Raw genomic sequence first — 25,303 nt, 5'->3', positions numbered from 1 at the left:
AAGATGTGCATTAAGTGTGTGTTCATATTTGGGTGGGAAGAAGAGCGCTAATATGGCCCTAGAATATCATGTTGGCAGATAGGAACAAACCTTGTTTGTTAGAGTAGCCTGATTTTTTTGTCTCAGCAGCTCCCACTTGGTCTCTTGGTTGAAATCTCAGCAGGTGACACCAGTCCCCAGCTTGGAATTTCTCCCATCAGTCCGGCTGGAACCAGTGCTAAATTCCAGTGCCTATACTTTTAGCTGAATCTCAGGAAGATCATTGAAGGACAAACAATACAGAGAACTTTGAAGTATACTATGAAATCCAGAAGGCTGAGATTTAAACAATACCTCTTTTTCAGCAGCAGCCTCAGGAGAGGTGGCCTTGCTCTAAAGAGACCAAAATAGAAAAAAATAGGCTGGGGATGAACTTCTATCCTAGAACAGAATTGTCACTCACAGCCTGAACTTCTGGGCTTCTCTCCCTCTTTCCTCACACGGGGAAAGCTTTGCTTGAGGAACCAATCCATATATAAGCAGATTTGCCATTTTTGTTTTCTGACATGTAAGAGACGGATATATGATTAAAAGCAGGGTTTCATCTCTCCTTATTAACAAAAAATGATGTGGTTTTCGGTTATGAATCCCTTTAAGTGTAATTAAGTATATTGAGAGAGTGACTATTGCAAGAAATCAGCAACTTGGGATGCCATGCCATACCACTATTCAGCAAAAACATTTTCAGGTCTTTCTTCTCCTACAGCATTAATACTGAAGACATGAAGATAAGGATGGTTCTTATTTAGGACCTAGTAAGTGAATCCTCAGTCACGAGTTCATTGGAGCTGAAGTGTTTGGTCTGCTGTCTGGGGAGTTGATCCAAGCACAGAGAAGGAAGAGAGGAAGAAAATGTTGTCAAGAAGTTTTTGGAATGGTGACACTAATCCTGCTAATCTGTCTCTGCAGAGTCACACAGCCTATTTATGGCCTGAACTTCTCAGCAGCTTCAGAGACAAGTGAAAAACACTTGTAAAAATGTTTCTAATAAACCCAGACACTACCTCAAAACAGCAAAAGTAGCACTCAGTCCTTTACAAGTTATGGGTTTAAAATCTCATGCCTTGTTCTTTACTTAAATCATGAATGAATGTTGTAACCAACACTGGTGTTTTGGGACAGCTTCCTTCAAAATCCAAGAGCCTCTTCACCCTAGCTTCCCAGTTTAGAAGGACAAGGAAGATGTGAAAACAGTTTCATTCTGGAACCATTGTCCCTAAGAATTGATGCAGAGATGCTCCTATGATCTGCTAGAGCAGAAATGCAGCAGAGCATCGCTGTGTGGGACAGGAGCAGGACAGCAGCCAGACTGATGGCAGTGAGGACACTTACACCCTGGAGCAGGGGACAAGAAAGCCAGGGGCTTTTCTGTCCATGCAAATACTCCACACCTGGCTGGAAAAGGCCCTGAATTGCCCTTTCCTCTGTCTAGAAAAGGCCTAGTAACTTTGTCAGGAGACCTAACTTTTAATTTGTCCTTGCTTTGAGCGAGGTCTTGACCAGATGACCTCTAGACATCCTCTTCAACCTAAATTATTCTGTGATCCTGTGAATCCAGGCAAGGTCAACAGCAAAGCTACTTTCTATTTCTGCACTTCTATTTCCTTCTCTGGCATTTGCTGGTATATTTTGTTTGGTACAGGACGTCTCTCACTGTCCACCTCTATCATGTCTGACATAATGAATGTCTGACACCTTGACCAGACCCTCAAGGTGCTGTAACATCTTTTATATTCCTATGAAAACCAAAAGGAATTTCTCAGTTCATGCAGTTTGTGTCATAAATCTGAACTGATCTCAACAAAACAATGAAACTGAATATTATGTGTCTGCTCATTTTTTCCCCTTCTTTTGTTGTAGAGAAATATCTGGTAATCTACACTCAGACAAAAGGATGGAAAATTCATCATCTCGGAAACCAGCATGGTGGTTTTCCTACAGAAGCACATGAGATATGACAAGGATGCACAACATGAAGAGACAACTCATTTTCAGAGACGGCAGCATGAGGTGCTCTGTTGAGGCTTCTTGGAGCAGGTTTGGCACATTCTCCTAAATTGGTCATGGTTCCAGCACTCTCCCAAGCGTGCATCTGTCATGGTCCTCCCATGCCAGTAACACTTTTACACTGGGTGTTGATTGCACCTGCATGTTTTCCTGCAACAAGAAAAACTGTACGTTTTAAGTGGCTTTTTACTTTCTCAGTGTTTCAAAGAACACAGGGATAAAATTATAATAATAATAATAATAATACAAGAGATCCAGAACCAGGTTGGCAAACATAATCACAAGGTATATTAAAAAGTTAAACATAGCTCGGCGCTTTGAAAACCAGGCACCACGGGAAGCCGAGGATGTGTTGTCCCTTGGCTTTATGTCACTTTTTAAAAGGAACGCTGTAATTGAGTAATCAGCTTGCTGGTTGTCATGGCAATTGCTGCCGGCTGCTGCGGGGAATCGGCCTCCGCGCTTTGTCTGCGCCGTGCTGGGGGCAGCCACCCACCGCTGCTCCCCCCGGGGCCGCTGCCGCTCGGAGCCCAAGCGCTCACCGCTCTCGCAGCCGGAGCCCATGGCTTGGCGTCGAGGAGAATAAATAGAGAGAGCATGGGGAGGCCGTGGCCTGGAGGAGGAATTGAATCAAAAGCCGATGGCATCTTCCGCTGTTGGTCGTAGACTTGGGGTGTGTCGTTAGGCGTTGAGCAGATGGCAGCACTAGGGGGGTTTGGAGCTCGTGCTAGTGGGGGGCCTGGGGGGTTAATTCCAGATTTAAATGCATTGTGGAAAGGGAAAAGTATGTACAGGGTGCATACTGAGAAAGCTGTTTGTCAGTGGCCTTTACCTGGTGATTAAAGTCAAGTCACGCTGATCTGCATTTAAACTGTTAAGCGAAGGGCGGGCCTGCAAGCACCAGGACATGTGTGTACGGATGAAAGAAGGAAAACAGGTTAAGTTGAGGTTTCTGAAATGCACAAAGGGAAACAACTCCTTTATCCACTGCCGGAACTTCACCTGCTATTTCTCCTGGGGAATCCTCTCATTGGGAGTTTGAGGAAAGTCTTTTAAAAAGTGAAATGACTGTGTTTTTCATAAGAGAAAGGCACAAGAGACTGAATCACATGGCAAACAGATCTGTTCAAGTGAGAATAACTCAAAATCTTCCATTTTGCTGGCTCCTCCCATCCCTAGATGCTACATTTGCTTGCCCACCCCTCTGCGGACCCGGAGCTATTGCCCCACCAGCGCGCTGTAAGATCTCCACACAGCACTCTGTTGCACAGGGTGCAAACACCCCAGTTCCCCACATTTTGAGCAGGAGAAAATGTTTAATTCCTCTTGCTGACTGCAGTCACAGGAGGTGTTTAAAAATGAAGTACTGCATTGGTGAGTATTACCACTTCAGCACCTTGTGCCTGTACTCAGACTACCCCTGGCATGAGTATTGCTGCTCTTGCTGCACTGAACACAGACAGGAGCTCTCCTACAGCAGTAATTTGCCCCAAGGTGGTAGTTAAAGTTAGGTTTTCCTAAGCATACCTTCTGCACTAAGTGGGAAGAGCAGCCTGGGAAAGAGATGTACTCTTCATACTCGTCCCCTTCCAACATGACGGCTGTGGTGCATGTAGTCCAGACCCATGTGCTAATACATCCAGTGCTGCCTTAGCTCCCATATGTGATGAAACAGACCCCTTGGTCACAAAGTAGCACAGTCAAATTTTCAGCATGGAGTCCACAACAAAGGCTGCTCAAGAATCATCCCCTCCACTAGAGCAAGCTGGATCAGGGCAGAGCTGCTGGGGACAGAGTTATGCCGGCAATATTCCAAATATACAGGAGTTCCTGACCAGAGGGCACCTCTGGAGCCACATCCTTAGAACAATATTCTAGCTCCATTTCTCTGTGCAAGCATCTGTTGAGTTTTTGGCCTTAGGTCCCTACCTGCAAAGTGAATATCTTCTTGATAGGAAAATAGATAATTTATCTCGATAGGAAAACAGATAATGCATTTAGATTTATCTTGCTTCAGGCACTGGAATGTTGTGGCTCTGACATACACAGAGAATCAAGGCAAAAACCAAAGTTGTTTAAACACAGATTAGCCAAGACATGGTGGTAATTACAATGCTACCACTCCACAAAAGCTTTCAAACAAACAAACAAATGAAAGAAAACAAAAACAAACAAACAAACAAACAAAAAAACCACAGCACTCCAAAATTTGTATTAAAAAGAACCAAGCACTTATTACCTGTCCTACTAAACAAACAAGCAAACAAGCTCAGAGGGACCAGCATGTTCTTCCTCAAATTCAGGTTCAATATTTGATTTTATTCAGAAGTATGACATCTTAAAATTTGATAAATAAGGCCTAAAGTAATTGACAAATGAAATGATTGATGCCTCTCCAACACTCTAAAGGATTTCTCCTTAATCTGTCTGATGGCATCTCAAATTAATATTGTTTCATTTGTTTTCTGTCTTCTGTATGTCAACACTGTTCTGGAAATTATTTCTCATTACTTAGCTCCTTCTATAAGAGCCAGCAGAGACTGTATGATGCACTGTTGCTTTGCAGAGTTTACATAACTATTACTTTTTTTTTTCCTCCTCCATTTTTTTAAGAGTAAAATGCTGTGTGTTTAAAAGCTATCTGAACTTCAGAGACATCTCACAGCACAAGAGAGTGAGTATTAAGGCTGATCAAATTTAAGAACATCACAATTCTTGGCAGAGTCCTTTAAAACTTGGTCTCCGCATAGTGCAAATGTTCTGCCATTTGTAATAATCACTTCTCCCTTTACTTCTCTAAGTTCAACTCACTTTGTTTTGCACTCTGTAATGTCCTTAGCAGAATATGCCATGCTTGCTTCTATCTAGCAAGTTGGAATAGTGATAGCAATTTTAATTAATCACTGTAAGGTTCTCTTTTGCATGAAGAAAGCTCAGCCTTTTTGACCCATTAATTAAATTGTGGAATTTACAGTTCCTTGAAAATGTTGAAGAAGCAAAAGATTAGACAGATCTGAGCTTTATTTGAAATGGAAATTGAGACACATTGGAGTGCAGATAGGGAAGAGAGAAGTGACATGTTAAAAAAGGCTTCCAGTTCAACAGCCATCCACTAAGCCAAAGCCAACTGGAAGCACAAATTTTCCGTGACAAAAAGAATACAGGAACAAGAGCCAATGGGTTAGATTTTTAGGGCTAAATCAGCAAAATTCCTTTAATCCCAGTGGAAACTCTAACTTCCACAACAAGAATTTGGTTACCACATTTTTTTATGAGTGAAACAATCTGAATTATTCCTCTTCATTAATGAATTTAATCCCAACATGTTTAGTCAATGCCCTGGAGAAGGCCAACTGATCAAAAAGATAGAGCAAAGAACTCAGGTGCCTCTGGCCCCAGCTGAGCTCCTGGCTCGCAGTGTGTCTGCAGGCAAGTCACTTGCATGCCTTGTGCTGCAAACGAAACTGCAGAAGTGGGTGTAAGCACCAGGCTCTTATTGTAATTCAAAAACTCTCTCAGTTCTGGAGTAGGAAAAGTAAATATTTTATTGAAAAAGTAGTTGCTTATAATGTTAAATTCATCGATAAGGAGGCTCAGATTCCTTTAAATTCTTTCTGTTGGTTCCTAGCATAAGAATCAGTTTAGTAAAACCAGTAGGTATTTCTTCTGGGAAATTCTCAAGGAATATAGTAGAGAATTGTATATATATTTCTCTATTCTCTCTTGTAAAATTGAATTCATTAACACAAGGACCTACTGCAGATCCCACTCCAACAAAAAAATGGAAGTCTGACTTGGGTAAAGCACAGTAGCAACAGATATACACAGTTAAAATCACCATCACTTGTTTACATTCTCAAAGCTTTAAATAGCTCCATAATAAATGCACCGTAGACATGGAGTAAAAGATGCTACCAGTCTCAAAGACCCTCAGCATTGACACCTCTTTGCTCCAGAAAAAGTCTGAAGTCTGAATTCAGTTAATGTATTCTTCGGGTATATAACTTGTGCCTGAGGTGGGTTGGAAAGAAGGATCAGGAAGATCTGGGATATCAGGGAGAGGGGTACGAACACAGGGTTTGTTGTGTGAAGCAAACAACTCTAATGGTGTGATTTTGGCTTTCCATTTACTTCCTTAATCTTCAGGGCTACTATCAAGAAAAATATGCTTAAGTATGGCTGTACTTTCATGACAAAGTTTTTTTCTCTTCTCCAAAACACCAAGAGAGATGGGTGCTCAAACTGCAGTTGAGAAATTTACAATATCCAAAAGTAATTTCTTCACAAATCATTACCAATCATTAATGATCATTAAATCATTACCAGTATCTAATATTCATCTACTTGCTTTTCACCTCCCCAGACTGTCCATGCTTCTCAAATTAATTTCTCCCAGTCACAGGTACATACCCTCCTACTCTGATTTCTGGTATCCCCTATCCCATCCTCTACAGCCATTCCAGGGCATGCATATATTTCCTTTGGGCCAGCGTCCAGACAGATTAGATGTAGAAATATTCAGCTTTGTACCAATTGGAGATTCAAACTGCATACACATTGCAAAAATCACTCAAGAAACCTGATTTGGTATATGGATTAGAAATGATTACAGTGAAATTCTGTTCTGCATGATTAGGTATTTGTTTTCTTAACATCTTTCCTAAATAAGATGATATTTCTCTTCCTCAGACAGTGATGCTTCCAGGATTTTTTTTCAGCCAGTCATTATGTCTAGGACAAGTCTTTGGTCTCCTTACCCTTGGCATGATAGTATTAACAATCCTTACAAAAACATTTATCCACATCTTAAGCCTTCTTGGCGGTATTAAATCATCTACCATCCCACGTATACAAGCTGGCTGATGGATGTATGCAAATGCCTAGTGCCAGGGAAAGACTTTTTAATATACAGTCCCAGTAAATTACTGAGATTATTACAAGAGGAGAGAAGGCATGATAAGTTGTTCTGTTGTTGACTATATATTCCCAAGACACAATGGTGATAGACAGGCAGACAGGCAGATAGATAGGTGTTTGGGATACCTATCTATCTGAGAATCTCAAATATAAATAATGTTCTATGTTATCCAATTATTTGCTCTGTAGCTTCTCAAGTTGTATGATCAGTGCCCTCTTGCTAAGTCTTTTGGGTTTCTTATTTAGGTCAATAAAGAAGTAAACCTTTCCATTTCTATTTCCTTCGAACACATAGATCCCAGTAGTGAGTGTGGTACAGAGAGGCAAGCATTCAGTACCTGTACACAGCCCTTTGCTGCCTGGGCTATGGCTGTGGCATTCAGTGGTGTGCCCATGACTGGGAAGAGCAGAGGTGTCCCTGCACTCAAGGGCTGATAAATCCAAGCCCCAAGGATGCGGTGCAGGAGCCCTGAGGCTGGTCCCACGGCGGGGTTTGCTCCTGTGGCCCCAGGAATCACTTCCCACTGATCACAGCGACGACTCCAGCTGGAAAAGGGGCAGCAGGTGGCGCTCGGGAATGCACGGAACAGCTCCGGGCTCGTGGAGAGCAAGCGAGAGCTCCCCAAGGCTGATGCTGCTCCCTGCGCATCTGGAGCCGCAGCCGCACCGGGGGCGGTGGGAAGCAGGCAGCCGACTGCACAGTTCAGGGGCTCCTGAGCTACGAGTGGAGCTATTAAAAGAAGGAGAGAAAGGCAGGGGATAGCGTAGGAGAAACCCTAAATCCCGTTTGGAAGTGTGTTTCAGCTTGAGCTCTGATATTTTAAGAAGTTTGGAAAAAAAAACATCCTGCAGAAGGGATGTAATTTGGGAGTAGATACTAGCAGTTTTTAGAAAACTACCTGATTTAATTTCTACAAAACCTTACTGATTTCTGCACCTTTTGAATTTCTCCATAGGGGAAATACTTCCATGACTGAGCTGAAAAATACGTTCCCAGACTTGTGGCAGAAAGGGACAAGTTAATTAATTTTCAATACTCAATACCTTCACTTTCACTCAGTTTATTTTGTTATCATTATTATTTTGCATTCAGTGGAGATTTATTTATTTTTTTTTTCAAACCACTCAAGATGTTTTTCTGCTGTTATTTTTATTTCATTACCTACCTTCTGAACCAATATTGAGGCACTTATAGGAGAAGATTTATGGATCTGAAAACAGAAGGTTTGCTGTCAATTGGGCTTGCTTTGCAAGCAGAGACCTCTACCTGAGCAGGTCAGCAGAATGGATGGCATAAAGGAAAGAAAAATACATTAATTTTGAAAACAAAAAGGAAAGTGAGATGGGGGGAGATGGTATGCATCTGTTATTTATTTCAACAATTAACAGCTGACTGTGCTCTGCATTTCAAGCAGATTAATGTCTTCTTTTACTTTTTTAACAACAACAAAAAATCTATTTAGTAACAGTATTAGATAATATACTGGGACATTGTTTATTTTATTACTCTTTTTGTCATGAAGTGTGCTTCATAAAGCTGAATGAAATATCTTAAGTAACTATCAGAACTTGGACCTACATGCACAACTATAATACAAATCCTTAACATTTATACAACCTTTGACATGTCAAAGCTTTCTGCAAACCTGAAGTACAAAGCCACAGGAGAGCTTTCCACACCACGTATGTGAAGACCATCGCTCCCCCCATTTCGGAGCTATCTGGCAGCCTTTTCCCAGCACTTGTGTTTACTGGTGCCAGGCTGCAGACAGCTGGGCCAGGCTGTGGGCAGGGGGGTTGCTGCAAGAAGGGGCTTCTCAGCAGAGCATGGCACAACTGCTGGCCGTACAACATCCCAGGGCAGATGGCATGGCTGGCTGGCATCCCAAGCTTCTCCTATGCAAACCTGAGCTACTGGCTTCCAGGAGTTGTCTAAAACCTCCTACATTTATAGGTTGACAAATTGTATTTATCCCTGCAACACATGAAATGGGGGCAACCTTGAACTGGCCTGTGGGTTTGGCATCGGTCTGGGGTTCCTGCCAAGGAGCAAAAATTCAATAGAAATGAAGACTGCATCTCGAGCCCCGGCCATATGTGAGGTTTTCTCCCCATGGCGTACCAGCTGCTGGCTATACCTGTGGCCCCAGCTGTAATTAGGATGTGCAAGGACAGTGTGTTTGGCCTCAATACTGCTACTGAAACCCAGTGCTAGCACAGTCCTGCTGTCAGGGTTCAGTGTCTACTTCAGAGATATCTGGGGGCAAAAAGCAGTTAAAATAAATAAGACAACTGGAGAAAAGCTTAGATGAATATTTCAGGAAGCCATCTGTGCTGAGACAGCTATGACCGAGACCAGGCATTGGAGACAAAGAGCAAAAGGCAAAGCAGCTCTACGTCTAGTAAGGAGAAGTTATTGCTAAGCAGTCCTCTGTTTGGGTCATACTTTTTGGAAATTCAAATATAATTCTTCCAAAACAAGAGGCCTGTAATGTCCTTTTCTTTAGGCATATTCTTCTGAAGGTCGAGCTCAAGACAACAATTTTCAGCTTGTATTTGCGCTGATTCAAAGGAGAATTTGGAGTATCAGTTGCAAGCCCTGGGGCTCGCACTCAGGAGAGCCTTAATAAAGGTTATCCCAGAGCACTTCCAAAGCAGTGGCCTGAAGTTGGCATGTTCCATGGAAGCTTTCAAAAACCTTTCTCTTCTCTTGTGGAGCAGGGTTCACGTTGTAAAACATCTGCCTCACCCTGTAGTACAAGGTTTGTTACTATTATGTAAGATCAATTAACAGCTTAACAGCCAGTAACAAAGAGGAAATAAAAAAAAAAAAAAAGAAAGCTGCTTATGTACGTATCACAGTGTGTTAAACAATTTTTCAAGGAAAGGTTTTATTGCTGGGGTGACCTGCCACCTTGTAAGAAAAAGAAATTCCAAGAGAGGAAACATACGCTTAAGATTTCTGTTGTCAGTATTAATAAGACCACACATAGAGCAGTATCTTTGTAAGAGCAAGAAACAACAATATAGCTGCAAAGATGTTCATCTTCAAGGGTTTTCCCTTGTGTCTTCACGGTTCATATTCAATGACAATGTTTTTTGCAGTTATCTGGCTCTTGGAAAGGGTCTCCCTAATATCCAATTTACTATCATCATCTTTAGTGATGTTTATTATTTTATTTTATTTTATTTTATTGAAGGAAATGGACCTTCAAAAAACTAAAGTCACAGCAAATAACATTCTTTCTGGTTCCTTTTGGTGATAAAATAACAAGATTTGTTTTAAGCCTGATTTTCCAGACATCTGTATCTTACACATGTGCCTCTGTGTGCTCACATGTACCGTTCTGTTAGAGGTTATACTGCATGAGTTCTCAGGACGTGAAAGAAAACCTCTTATTTATTTCTGCTTGCTTGCTAACCTTTTAAATCAGAAGAGATTGCTTAATGACAGCATCAGGCTTAAAAGCACTACTCATTCTGCTCCCACCAGTTTGACTCACGGCTGGACTTACTCAAACCTTTCAGGAAGACAGGAGGAGTTTCCTGGGGTATGTTGATCCCCAGCTTTTTTTAATGAAGATGTTAAAAGAAACAAAAGAGAACAAGATCTCTTGATGCTTTTGGTTTGTCTCGACCTGAGCTTTGGGGAGCAGCACAGTACCTTTGTGTTGTCTGAGCATGGTTTCTTCCAGAAGAGGCTGAGCGCAACATTTTCAGATGTATTTAAATGATTTAAAAACGTAACTGTGAAGGTCAGGCTATGCTGAAGAGCAGCTTATGCATGGTGCAGAATTAACTAGGCAAATATTAGACTAACAAGTTTGGGTACCAGCAGCAGCCTGGATGCAGCAGCAGTGATTAGAGCAGGCTGTGAAGCCCACAGACGAGGCAGGGTAAATCAGCTGCCTGCTGGGTTTCATGCTGCTGGAGCTCGACTGACCCCACTCCTGGAGCTAGGCATCGTATTTTCATGCATATCATTGGTGCCTCAGATAACCAACCTCCCTGGGAAACACCATTACGTGAAAATGCTCAGATAACCCTCAGGAAAATGGTGGAAAAGATCTTGGGAAGGGAGAGCCATTGCAGGAAAACAGCAGCAGAGATGGTAGGTAAAGGTTTCTGGCATAAATCTGCCCCTGTCTTAAATACCCACACATATAACCCACACCATATACTTGTGAAAATACAGGCAGCTTACAAAATTGTTTCCTGTGTATCTCCATCATATTGCAAACACTTCTGTGATGTTGTACTGTCAATGCTTAAGGTAATGTTTTCAAGAGAATTTCCATCTTTGTGGTAGTTGCAGAAACTTCTACAGGCATTTGGTTTAAAGAATATAGGGTATGAAATATCTTCATGTAAGATGTTGCTGTTTCCTTTAGTGTTATTTAATTGCCTTTACTTAGTTTATCCCCATCTTTTTCTATTCTCATGCCTCAGGTCCAATTTCCATTATGTTTTCACTTCCTGTGAATTTAATTACAAGTTACATGTCTTGGAAATTTCCTTATAGAATGAGACTTTGTATTCATCTCTTTGTCTTCTATTGTCTAAATAAAAACAATTAGTATGTGAAAATCAATCTTCTTTGATACTGAAACCTCATTTCAAACAAACATTTCACACGTACATAAGCTGTTAAAAACTATTCCATGCCCATAACTTTCATTGGTACTTATACAAGAAAAGGTTTTCTATTGTTTCATATTTGGACTCCTCTTTTTTTTTTCATTCTCAGAGGGGTCTGCCATATGAGTAACATTACTAGTGTGCAAAAGGAACAGTTTATTTTTCCCTCCATCATTTTCCGTGTCAACTGTTAGACTTACAACAGCGAAATCCACATGGCAACTGGGTGCCGTTAATTTTTAAAGTCTGACCCTATGTCTTTTGCATCTAAATTCTACTGTCAGGTTTCATTGCAGGAATTCTTCAGGAAAATGTTCTGTTTTGTTATCTTTAAATCTCATTCCTTAGCTGTTTTTCTCTCTCTCTCTTTTTTTTTTTTTTTTTTTTTTTTTTCCCTTTGAGTTATGTTTTAAGCCTTGTGCTGCTGCTTCTTGCTCAAATGCAATAAAACAGGTTAAAAAATATAACTTTACCTACCAACACACTAATTTTATTTCCATCCATATTTCAAAAAAAGCAAATGCATTTTCAGACAGAAAATATCTTGATGTAATTTTTTATTAAACTTTAGGTAATATGCTTTAGGCTTTGTCAGGGCTGCTGAAAAGACAAACCTATTCTGAAACATTAATCTTTACTCTTAATGTGCAAAATATTCTGTATTCATAAATTTCTAGACACTGATGAAAACTGGAGCAGGAAAAGGAAAGAAGAGTGAAGAGCAACATTTTTTAGGTTACCAGATAATGAAAGAGTATTCTTAAGTTTTATTGGAAGGTGGCTTCGATAGAAAGGGAATGTGCTGGACCTGCTGACACCTTGCTGCAGCAAGATTTCTTTTCCCAAGTAGCACATGTCCACCTCCAACACATGGGAGCAATTCCTAAGGTCCTCTCCCCTGGGGTTCAGTGCCAGTGCTCTCCTCCTTGCTGGATCCGGGGTAGTAAGTCTCTTGGAAGTGACCTGAACCTTCGAGGAGCTCACCAAGGATGGGGAGCAGTGATCACGGTGCTAGTCCTGCTGCTGGGGTGGGAACGGTGGCGTGCACAAAGCTGAGGCACATCTGTAGCCCCTGTTCATCCTGAGTCTTCCAAGGGGCTGTTACAATAAGATGAGCATCTGTACAAAATAATAGAATAAATGTTTAGTCATCTTAGATATAAAAGTTGGTTTCTTCCCTCCTGTTATTCTCCCCACCATCAAAAAATAAATAAATAAATAAAATAAAAAATTATATTATTGTATTATTGTATTTCATTTTTATTTGTACTTTCTGAAGAGTAATGCATTTCCATGAAAAGGATTAAATCTCTCAAAGTTAGGTAATAAAACTGAAGCTGTAATGAAACACACTGGATATACAGGGAGATATTTCATTTAGGCAATGGAATAAAAATCTAGTTACGTTCCTGATCAGAATAATTCATGACCAAAATACCTCATCCTATTTTTAATTGTCCTTGTTTATCAAATAAAAGTTATAGATGGTTTGGCTAAATCATTGCCTGTCAAGCTGGGGTTGTGAATAGCTCGGGGAATCTCAAGGGACACTTCCAGGTTTTAGGACAATTCATTTATTTATTTGACTATACTAATAAAATATATATCCAGAGATTTACATTCTTATTTTACTATTTAAAATGTATGAACCATATAGAATTGACAGCAAGGAGAAGCAGGAAGGAGCTTGTGCAGAAGCCCTGTAAAATATTCCTTTTTCTTTCTAACAAGACTTGGGGAAAAAAATAAAAAGACTTTTCCTTAAAATTGTAGGGATGAATAGAATAGTTACATAATTGAGATCTATTCCTGCTTTTTGAAAAATATCTGAAGTGCTTGATTAAACTAAGAATCGAAACATCATGGCACATTTAATCTGATTTGCTAATAATGGTTGCTGTAAATACATTGTATTTAGTGACCTGACACGATATACTTGTTTGTACACTGAAACATGGGAAAGATACAGCTTGCACATTTCAGAGAAATGCTAAAATACAAAAGGAGAACCACAAAACAGTGCAGTGGAAAAGCTATTGTCGTTTATAATATACTTTTCAAACCAGCATAGTTACATTCATCCTAAGAAAACGTTATTGCCTTAAACCAGGAAGGTTTGCACTAGAAAGGGGTGTTATTAGCTTGTTACCAAAACCCAAAGGTTTTGAATTTTTTTCCTTTGTCTGTGCTGAAAAAGACACTTTTATATCAGAAACAGTAACGGAAGATTTTAAAGATTTTATAGGTTCCTCCCCCCCCCCCCCCAAATATTCTAGCAATTTTATGAACTCTCTATGTAAGGTAACTGCATCTCCATATTCCTCAATGGTTATACCTCTCTGGCTGCCAAACAAACATAACTTTCCCAGATGTGCTCCAAGCATGGCTCTTGTAACTAGCAAAGCACATGGCTGAACAACCTGAGATTAGGTCAGATTTGCTTTGCAGCTGCTCCTTCCCCAGGAGGGTTCATTTCCCCTCACCTTTACTACAAGCACCATGCTTCCTTTTTCCATGGCTAGCTTTTTATTCATATTAGTGGGAAGCATTCCACATTCACTCAGCCACCAGCCTAGTTTCCAAATCTCCTTGCCTGTTCCTACCAACAGCTGCAGTTCAAGTCCAAATTCACCACTCAGGTGAAATAGTTCAATGAGTAATTAGTTCAGTTATTCATTAGTGAATCAGTTCAATACATAATGAGAGAAGACATCCAGCAAACAGGGCCAAACAACTTAAGTCATCAGTTCTTTCATAGACATATAATTACTTCCTCAGATATCAGATCATGTATTTTCCTATTGATTATTCTATCATTTATTTATCAAAAGTATCTGAATTAGTTACTTATCTATGCCAGGTATGTATATAAGCCCCAATCATCACCACGATATTTTATCTGATATCTTTCAATCTGTATGTTTCATCTCCATTGTCCTTTCCTTTCCTTTCCTTTCCTTTCCTTTCCTTTCCTTTCCTTTCCTTTCCTTTCCTTTCCTTTCCTTTCCTTTCCTTTCCTTTCCTTTCCTTTCCTTTCCTTTCCTTTCCTTTCCTTTCCTTTCCTTTCCTTTCCTTTCCTTTCCTTTCCTTTCCTATTTATTTTATTTTAATTTTATTTTTTAAAAATCCTTTTATAAACTGAAGAGAACATGCTCCTTACTTTGCTAACTTATCCATCACATTTTCAAATGCTCTATCACTTTGGCTGCATAATTAGAATAATAAGACACTGTTCTTCCAGCCTGCATGGCATTGATTTAGCCTACAAATATAATCAATGTAGTCTTTCTCTGGCCTTAAACCCCACGAGTGAGTAAGTGTTGCCTTTAATAAATTACATTTTACCTCAGCATACAGGGCCTCATGTAAAAGCCAAAGGAAGAAGGGAAATCTTACTCTATAACTCAAGCATCTTTGAAACAGAAACATTGTTCACTCTGCAAATATACATTACTGAAATGTTATGTATATCTACTATCTATAGAGATATAAGAAAAAAATCTTGGTATTTGGTGTGGCAGAGACCGATGCTTACCTGCACAAACATAATGATTTTAGTGTAGCTCCTACAGGGGAAAATTGTACCATTAACCTTGGCATGTGGACTATACTCATTTATCTACTATACTCATGAATTTTTTCTATTCCTGCTCTTCCACAAGATACTTCTTTTGGGGCTGGACTGTTGCAAAAGATTTGTCATAAAATTTGAGAGCTGCTTCCATGTAGTTGTGGTGATGAGAGTACATTTGCTCTTCATTATCCAATACATCTTAAATTGCTTCCTGCTCTTGGTAGCACTGATGGACCATTGTTCACAACCCTATTGTTGTGTATAAGCTGTCTGCTTGAATAGTGAGAAACTCACAATGGGACACTGAAGTTGTTCTCTTCCTAACTAAAAACAAAAAAAACAAAACCAACAACAATAAAAAACAAGCAGTACGAAGTAGCAGCAAAGATCTGAGCAGACTAATCATTTCAGATGCTAAACATCTTTGCCAAACATCTGTTTATCTCAGACTGTGAATGAAAGCAGGCGGAGGTTTGCACAAGAAATGGCTGTGCCACTGAGCAAGGAAAGCCAACACACCAAGGCAAAGCAAACACAAAGCTGCTGCCACTTGTCAAGCTGAATCAAGCCCATGCAATCTTATTTGTAAGCTTTTCCAAAGACGAGTTTGTCAGATGAACTGAAGTTAGTGATGACAGAGATGGAGGAACAATATCTGGTGAACATAAGGATGTATCCAAAATTAATATGGTTAGGGACAGGAGTTCAGCAGGAGCAAAGAAGAGTTGTATTCCAACGTAGTACTCTGTGAGAACAGAAAAATGCCCTTTTCATGTAATGCTAGATATAAAAATATGAAAAGCAGAGAAAATCACTGAACAGCTACTGTTTCCTAATATCTACTGACTTCAAATGTTTAAGGGTCTTTTTCTGAATAAGGAATGTAAAATGATGTAAAATAAAATAAGTACAGGAGAGCAGTTGATTATGAGTGCAGTTTCACACACAAACAACAAGGATATCTGTAGCTTTCCACCTTCTGAAGTCATATGAATGACAAGATAAAAAAATGTCTTTAGTTTATTAATTCAGTTATCTTTTCTTTTTCTAAGGAGCTGAGCTTAGCAAAGAGGATAATAATTAGCCTTTAAAAATGGAAGCATTCAAAAACAGCAAAATAGAAACAAAAGTACAATACGATTGCCGAGACAAAGATAGTGAGAAAAAGACTATAAAAGAAAATGGGAATTCATGATGAAGAGGTTCACTGAGCTATCTCCAGCTCTATTATCAGTGGTGAACGATCAGTCAGATGCACTCTGTGGCATCTGTCATTGCAAATGGATTCCAAGGAGTTTTATAAAAACTACAGACTGCCTGCGTAACCAGACGGTGCCTTGGCTGACCTCAGCCTGGTTATATTGCTGGGGGCTATATAGCCAAATTAAACTCCCAAGGTTTAAGCTGAGGCTAACCAGCAGAGCCATTCCTGACCCTGGAGATGGATGAGACATTTTGTTATTTATGTCTGGGAGGTGGCCAAGTGCCAGAATAAGCTTTTTACAGCTGCTGTAGCCTCACCTCATTCATACAAAGGGTTTCAGATATTTCTGTGATGTTCAAGCAGTTCAGCTTGCTGTGCAGATGGTTTGCAACAGGCCAGAAAATCTGTTCTCCTCATGCAGTGCATTTGACTTTTCATTTAAGGTACTCAAAATCATGCATGCAATTGCCCTGGCCTAAAATTGCTTTCATTATTGCCTCAGCAGAATTTGCTTTCTGGTTACCACTGTAAGTTTCCAACCAAAAGTCAAAACCTTCCTTGAAAGGCAACATGCTTCCAGGAGAAATAATACTTACTGGTCCTCAAACCCCAGAAAGCGTGGAGGAGGCTGGAAGGGCTGGTTCCTCCCACCAGGGTTGCTCTTTTGGGGGTTTCTGGCGCCCTGGGCAGGTTGGGCTCCCGCACCCCAGCTATTGGTCCCTATATTTGAAGACCTCCAAATGTCCCTTTCATTATCCTATGATCTTTTTATTTTTACTTCCTCAGCCCTACTTATAGAAAGATTGTCACGGAAATGCTCCAAAAGTGAAGTCAGCAATGTTAAAAATGCACAGAAGCACTGCAAGTATTTCAGCTCAGAAGGATTATCTCATGGCCACATGCGATAACTCTGAACAAAAGCTTCGTTGACATCTTTGTCATCTCCACAGGCATCAGAAGCTCAAGAGATTAAGAAAATTTAGTCAAAGTTTTCTAGATTTTAAACTCAGAACTTTAAAAGACTTGGAGATTTAGGTAGCCACTGGTAAGCTCAAATGGTCACCTGAAAATAAAGACAGGTTCACGAGTTCCCATATTTCTTACAGAACTTGGTTATGTGGTTGCTGATGCCTATAAAATGCTAAGTAAATGAAATCTTCCTCCTGCACTATTTGGGACTGTGGGTTTTTACCTATATTCTGGTGATTCTTTGAAATCTCTCTTCTAATTCTGATGGCATGCAAGCAGTAAATCAGCAGGAACATATCTATTGTCACCTAGATGTGGCCTAGAGCCACAATATAGCAGTTCATGCCTTTTTTTATGAAGCTTTTAGCAGTCTGTAAGTTAAATCAGAAAAAGCTGAGGATCACTAATTTCAAACCTCTGACAAATTTATGAGACACAAACTCACTAAGTAAAGCTGCATATCAAGAAAAGGCAAAAGCCTTGTTCCAGATTTGGACAAGTCAGTAAAACACTCAGAACTGGCAGAGCCAGACCTGCTTGGCTAGCTGTCCTACCCTGTCATGCCAGCTCCGGGCCCTTTCTGTTAGCTAAATATCTTCTACCTCCTCTTATAATTAATTCTGGATTTTAAACTCTGTCCAAACAATACAAATAGTCATAATCCATGCTTCTCCAACTGCAAAGTGTACACAAGATGAGCTGTTTAGCCAGCGGAATGGAGGAAAAAAAAAAAAAAGCCACACAAAAAAATGGTGTTTTATTTTCTACAACATCCATCCAGGTTTCAATGTACAGCAGAGAAGGTGACTTTCAGATTCCAGGAAAAATATTTGAACACCTCAAAGTGACTCTGTATCTCTTTCTTCACTGCAAACTCCAAGTTAGAGCCTATGATAACTTAGAATTAAGCTAACCTCCACCGGGGTGCTGACGGTAGACGCCTAGCTGTATTTCTCTAGGGAATTTTTAGAAAGTCAGTTGCATTGTGCTAACCCAGGGCACAGTGCTGTGCAGACAGGATGCTTTCTTCTTCCCACCTGCAATGTTTTAACAAACTAGGAGGAAGACAGATGGAAGGACAACTTCCCTGGGTTATTGTTTATCTCACAGAAAGATAATGCTGCAGTTTGTCATCCTTGCTTACTACTGCCTTTGCATCGTGAGCTCCATCTCCTGAACACTTCCCTGCTCTTACAATAACTGGAACAGTGAGCAGCAGCTCCCCTCTCCCTGGACTTAGCTTTTTCCCCTGAATTTCCCAAATAACATTTCCTTTGTCCACCATTTCCTGCAAGAAGTATTTGGTTGGAAATGCTATAATCTAAAGCGACGAGGGAAGCACCATCAAAGGAGAAAGAAAAGAGAAAACAGAAATGATGACCAACTTGCTGTGTTCCATGAGAGCCCAGCTCTGAGGGAAAATGAACACCAGCTCCTGAGATACCTCCAGTGTGCAGGGACACCTGGGTACACTGATGTAGGAAGGAGCGATCTTGGCAGGGCCAGTGGAAACCTCCAAGCAGCAGAGCCATCAGCTGTGCTGAGCAGCCTGAGCAATACCTGGGACTACTGCTCCGCTTGTGCAGCACGTGGCTGGACTCTCAGTGCCAAGAAATTAAAAACCAATCAGCTTTATTGGCCTGTCTCTTCCAGGACAATTAGCACTCATTTCTGACAGCATATGCCCATGCACTGTGCTGGCTCACAGGAGCGCATCCCTCCTAGCCCGGGCTGCTGCTCCACTCGCTCCAGGCACAGCAGCAGAGGTGGCTGCTGCTCCTTGGAACCCTCTTAGGCCCCCTATTTCTGCAAAACCATAGCAGCAATGAGCTGAGAGGTAGCTGCAGCATCCTTCATCCTTGTGGAGGAAGGGTAAAACACCCTGGTCATTAGTTCCCCTTGGATCTGTAAAACCAGAAGCATTAAAATGCTTGTCTCCTTCAGCCGAGAAACACATTTCAAATGGAGTGATGCACATTTGAGAGAAAGATGTAGAAGATCCCTGTTTGCAGGCTGCAAGAGGTTTCCCTGATGCCTTAATTAAGTGTGTATATTTGGGAGCGCTAAATAAGTAAATTAAAGCTTAGATATTAGCTCTTTGAGAGGAGCTGTGTTTTTATATCTTGATTTTGCATTTATAATTACATAGATCACATCAAAACAACATGTATTTAAATCAGACTCTACTTCTAAATATACCTAACCTCTACACATAAAAATTCCCAGCAGGTGCCTTGTTAAACAATAAGGAACATAGGAGGCAGATTGCTGTTATGAAGCCTTCGGTGAAAACTAACTCTAATTGTGTGCTTGCATTTCTTTATCAGTTGTAATAGTAAATCTCTGTGGTACAAAAAGAGACTTTTACACTTCAAGCTAGAAGGCTAAGTAGTGCGATTTCAAGATACCATCTGCCTTAGTATTTAGGGCCTAAAAGCTCGAAGTATTAATATTTAATTCTGTGAGCACCGTAGTATCTTCGAGAATATAAGCCTAGTCCCAGACTTCAAATAGCATTTTTTTTTTCTTTCCTTTCCATGCACCAAATTTAAATGAAAACAAAACAAAACAGCCACTATCCAGGATGAAATGTCTGCCCTCCCCTGCTCTCCAGTCTCCCCCCCAAAACCACACAAAATACAATAAGCATGTTGGACACAATCTAAATATTATCTGTGGAAAAGATAATTCTCTGATATTAATAAGTCTTTTATTTAAAGATTTTAAAATTTAAATCTAAAAGCCTTTCTATTTAGCTTCAGTTTTCTTTCTCCTTTTATCAGAGCATTTAATAAATCTGGTAGGAATTTTCAAATGCAGATGCTAACTCTGTTTTCGAGTAGAGTCTGACAAATACATGAACCTCTGAATCCTTAGCTGGCCCACACCATGATTTGATTAGTAGCCTGAAGCAACACAGGTACTTGCACTGGTTTGTAAATAGCTTGTGGATTTTTCTTGAAATACAAGTTCTGCTTTTTCATTCCTCCATACCTGAACAACTCAACTGTTACAGTAAAAAAGGCTGAAGAACAAAACATTTTAGTCTTGCTAACATGCAGACAACTTAAAATTAATTTCTTTTAAATAATAACAACATATATATTTTCTGAAATAAGTTAAACTGTCAATCCCTGCAAAAGTTAAAACAATAAATAAGAAGATGGCTGCTTTTTATTCCCCTGATCAGCTACAGCCATGTACAAAAAGACATCCCTACCCTCCCAAATCACATAAAAAATCCTTTAACTAGCCACAATGCCTTTTAGATCAGGAAATCAGGTCTGAAATTTGAAGTGAGGCCTGTGGCGTCTTGGGAAATGTAGTTTAGCAAGGGGGCACCCATCTTGTTGCAGGCTTCTTCTCATCACTAAGGAAATTAAAGGAGATATTTTTACTAAGAGTTTACTTTTATTTACTTTTTAATCCTGCATGGCAGGTCTTTAAGCAGTATCTTTTTAGATGTGACTTGACTGAGCCCTTTTCTAATTGAAAAGAAAATTTGAATTCCTAGGGAGGAGATTATGGGTAATCTGCTGCTTTAAAAAGGCATGAGCGAGCACTTTTTTGGTTTAATTTAATAGGGGTTGCATGGTGAGCTCTTGAGAGAAAGAAAAAGTGCTGATGGCATTGAGGTTAGAAAAGTGGATGTTTTTATCATATCAGAGAGTATAGATAGAGTCCTTTGGCAGGGTCTTCTTTGAGCTGGGCACCCTAGATGTAAGAAATCCAGACAAGAACAGATTTTGGCCAAAGCAGAGGGAGTAGAATAACCTGTAGCAAAGTTTGAACAAATGCTGCTCAGGAGAGTGAGGAGGTAATTAAAACAAACAAACAAAAAAAGAAAAAAAACACTTTTCAAGCTATTCTGTATGTTTTCTGAACCTTTTTTTAACAGGTCCTAAGCATTTGATCTGCAAATGTTTTCTCTATAGCTACACAATTCCCTTAGAGAAAAGGTAAGTTTTGGAGCTGTGGTTGATCTTCTTTAGGTGACCTTGCTCTGACCTTCACTTATCCATTTCAAAAGTCCATTTATCAGCCCTTGTTGCTGAAGCACAAGGGGTACTCATGTTTCTGCCTCACCTGAAAATACCTAGGGTGTCTTTGGTGTTAATAAGGTCTCATTAATTTCTCAGCTAACCTCAATTATCTACAGAGGCAGAAGATTAGCACCTTTAGAAACAGAGTGTGGGGGTGTTTCCTTTGCTCAGGAATTTGACTGTATTGACTCTGCTGAAGTACAATTAAGTATGAGAAATCTTGTTTGATCAACATCCCTTCCATTTTGAGAGGTGCAAAGAGGTTTGAACTCTGTATTATGCGACAGACAACTTAACTGGTTTCCCTTCATTCCAGTTTAAATGCAATGATGGTCTAGGCAGAGCCTTGAGTAGGTGTAATGGAAAAAGACCTCTCACTTGCTTCTCTCCATATTGGCCCAAGATACTACAGGGTTAAAGGCAAAAAAAAAAAAAAAAAAAAGTGTCATCAAGGTATGTGTGTGCCTGAAGTAGGGATGCAGGCAGTCTCCACGATGTCTGCTCTTGCCTCCATGGTTCAATTCAATTTTTAAGCAAGAAAGTCCCAAAGCTCTATACATCTCATTTCTTTTTCCTCAGTCTTTTTTCAGCTTTTAATTGTTGCTGAATGGGGAAAAAGAGCATGGGTATGGGGCACACAAATCAAATGGTTGTCCTAATTCTACCCCCTCCTTGCAGCACCTTCTGGGAGGCTGAACGAACAGCCCCACCTGGTAGTCTCATTTATTAGAAAACATTAATGAGTGTGTTCAATCTCAAGTGAAGACCCTGTTGTGCATAGGTCAGCTGCATTTGAAACCTAAGGAGACTCAGGGAACTGTTTTACTGCAGGATATTAATTAATTTTATTGAAAGCAGCAGCAGTTTAAAAACATAACAAAAATACTTTTTCTATGGCTGTTCTGTTAAGCATACAAACTCTCAACTAGTGACTGTGAGGAAGGGAGGAGAGCAAAAAGATAACTGCTTGATTGTAAAAGAAGGAAAAGTATTACCATGGGCATTTAACAACTTATTATAATAGCCAATGATATCATCTTGATTTCACAGTGAAACTCAATTTTAAGTGTCAGCAAAACATTCTTAAACTGCTGAGCAGATGTCAGCTGCGTATCTGCCATGTCAGTGATCAGGAAAGATGTTTTTCATGAGGAGTGGCGGAGTCATTGCAAGGAGTGTTATTCTTTTCATATACTTTGTGATGAATTTGGAGGGTTGCAAGGCTTAAAAAATAATTCCTAATCTCCGCAAGTCATGGATTCTGTCCATTTATGTGATTTTATACAGAATGTTTTCTGCAGCTATTAAGAGGCAAGTGAAAATCCTAGAAGAAGCTAGGATAAGGGGCTTTTGGAGAACATTTTAGGCAGGGCTGGTATTTCAGTTCATTATTTTCAAACTAACTTCTCCTGCTGCAAATCTTTAGAGTCTTTGTAGAGTCTGGGTAAATTCCTAAACTATTCCATAAAGTACTTGCTCAGCCTTTTTTAAAGTGAATTCAGTTCTGCACCTGAGCATCCTGTTTCGGCTTCCTCTTGGCTGTGCTGTGACTGGAGTTTTTACTGACACACAGTTCTTGAAAGCACAGCTTAAATCCTGTGTGAATAATGATACTAGAAAGGAGTTTCGCCCACCTCACTATTGCTAGTTGTATATTGCTGCTGGAAGCTAGGTAAGGCTGTGAAGCATCTAGAATAAGATGGGTGGTGCGTGATGAAGGATATTGTTTCTACTACAAACTGGGGAGGGGGGAAAGAGCGAGAATTAAAATTGAGAGTATGAAGCACTGATCAGACTAACTGCCCACTACCACATGACTGAACATGAGTATACTGTGCACAGTTACAAATCACATAAAATCTGCTGTTTTCAAACTAGATTTCCAGGCTTTCAATATTTGGCCAGTCAGATTTTTTCTGTGCTTAATTTTCCCTGAAGTAGGGGACTTGCAAAGCATCCTCACATCTTCCTTGTAGCTATTTTTCCAGTGTTCAGTGCTGGAATAGTTCCACCACTTCCACTAGGGTTAGATACATTAAAGCTCTAAAAATGTGTTGATCCTCAAGTGAGTGAGGATGGGGCCATGAGTTCTTCTGTGATACATCTTGGTTCAGCTCTTGATTCTGCCTTGAACTTTGAAGCCTGTGAACCTTGCTATAAATCTGCTCTCTATGGACCAAGTTAGATACTGCTTCCCTATGTTTAAAATAAGAATACCTGAGGTTTAAATGAATAGTGCAGGTGCTTAACTGGGCAGTGAGATCCCAGCAAACATGGACAAACACAGGCTCAATTTTTCAAAGGAGCTCAAAACTCCACATACACCCTGTGCTCAGAAAATCTGTCCAGTATTTTAAGTATTGCTAGCCTTTTCTGTGCCTGTGAGATTCTACTCTTTTTTTCAGTAAATGCTTGCAGTGCTGTTTTGTGGGATTTCAAAGCACAAAGTTTTTAACTTCAGCTTATCCAGGAGTTCGCAATGTGCAGCAGAGGTTGCAGCCCCTAGACACTGAAGCAGACAGATCATTTTTAGCTGTGCTTTGCCAATGTCTCATCAGGATCAGTAGTTTAACTGCAAAAGATTTCTCAGTATTTTAAGACTAGATTAAATTGTTCCCATTTTAAGGTTAAGAGTAGTGCTTCCTTCATTTTTCAAATTTAGGTTTTCACCCTGGAGAATACAAACTAAATGGCAAAATGCTGATTCTCAATTCCAGTGCAATAAACAAAGAGCACTAGGTAGAGCAGCACCAAGTACAACATGACAGCATCCACAATGAGGGGAGAAAAGAATTCTCTGATATTTCATTAGCTATAAATAATGTAGATGAATATTTGGATGGGAAGAGATGAAACTAGGCGATTTATTCCTCTTTTTTCCCAAGAGGATAGATTTATGGTGACTGCTGTGAAAGGATCTGTAAGTGGCTGGGCATGTCAAATGGAGGTCAAGATGGATAGTGGAGGAGTGCAGTCACCTGTGGTATTATTTTCTGGCCACGACTGGATGAGGAGGTAGAATGAATATGTGGTCCTACTGAAACCTGCCTTTACATCTGAGTTGCCATTTTACACGGCAGCCAGGGGCCTGCTTCACAGAGGCCATCAGCAATGACATCCTTGTTCTTCTGATCTCTTTGGGCAGCAGATGCACGTTTTGCACATGAATTGGATGCTGGTCCGAGCATCTTCACCACAGGGTGTGCTTCGAGCAGGGCTTCTTGAAGTGGGAGTAGCCATTACCCATTCATCAGCCTGATTTTTGTTCATGGAAACGAGCAGGAGATGTAAATTCAATCTCACTTCCTGAAATTCAGCTCTCTAGAGGTGCTCCCCCAGTCCCAGCATCAGAAGAAATCCAAGAGCACCAATTCTCCAGCCTTGTCTTGCAGTTGCCACTGTCTAAAAACGTCCTGCAGAGCCCGGGAAAACACTTCCTACTGTTAAGCTTTTTCCTGCTATTTATCAAGCTTTGCTGGCCATAGAGTTCAGAACAATGCATTGCATAATATCAGACAACTTTCTGTAATGTTTGCTGCTTTTGGAAACTGCTTCCTCAGTAAGAATGAATCAAAAACATACTAATTTGTCTTGCAGCTCCTTGCTTGGCTTTGAGTTTTTTCTTGCAGTTGCAGAATCTCAGACTGGCTAAGTAGTTTTCTTTGCCAAATGAACGTGGAGTCCAGTCCTTCCTGAGTCTGCTCACACAGAATATAAGTGCCAGGACATGAGAGAGTAGCCCTCTTGCACTCTGGAAATGAAAGTACACCTGTGCCAGCCTCTTGCTAGACTGGACCACTGTCAAGAGATTAGCAAGCACTAACATCTCTCACTTCAATATTTTATAGATAATTTGCATCTCCAAGAGGTATGTTGCATCACCTAGTTCATGGCTCCATTTCCGTAACAGCA

The sequence above is a fragment of the Netta rufina genome (assembly GCF_964035555.1).
Source record: "Netta rufina genome assembly, chromosome: 14".
NCBI lineage: Eukaryota > Metazoa > Chordata > Aves > Anseriformes > Anatidae > Netta > Netta rufina.
This window is presented reverse-complemented; position numbering follows the sequence as displayed.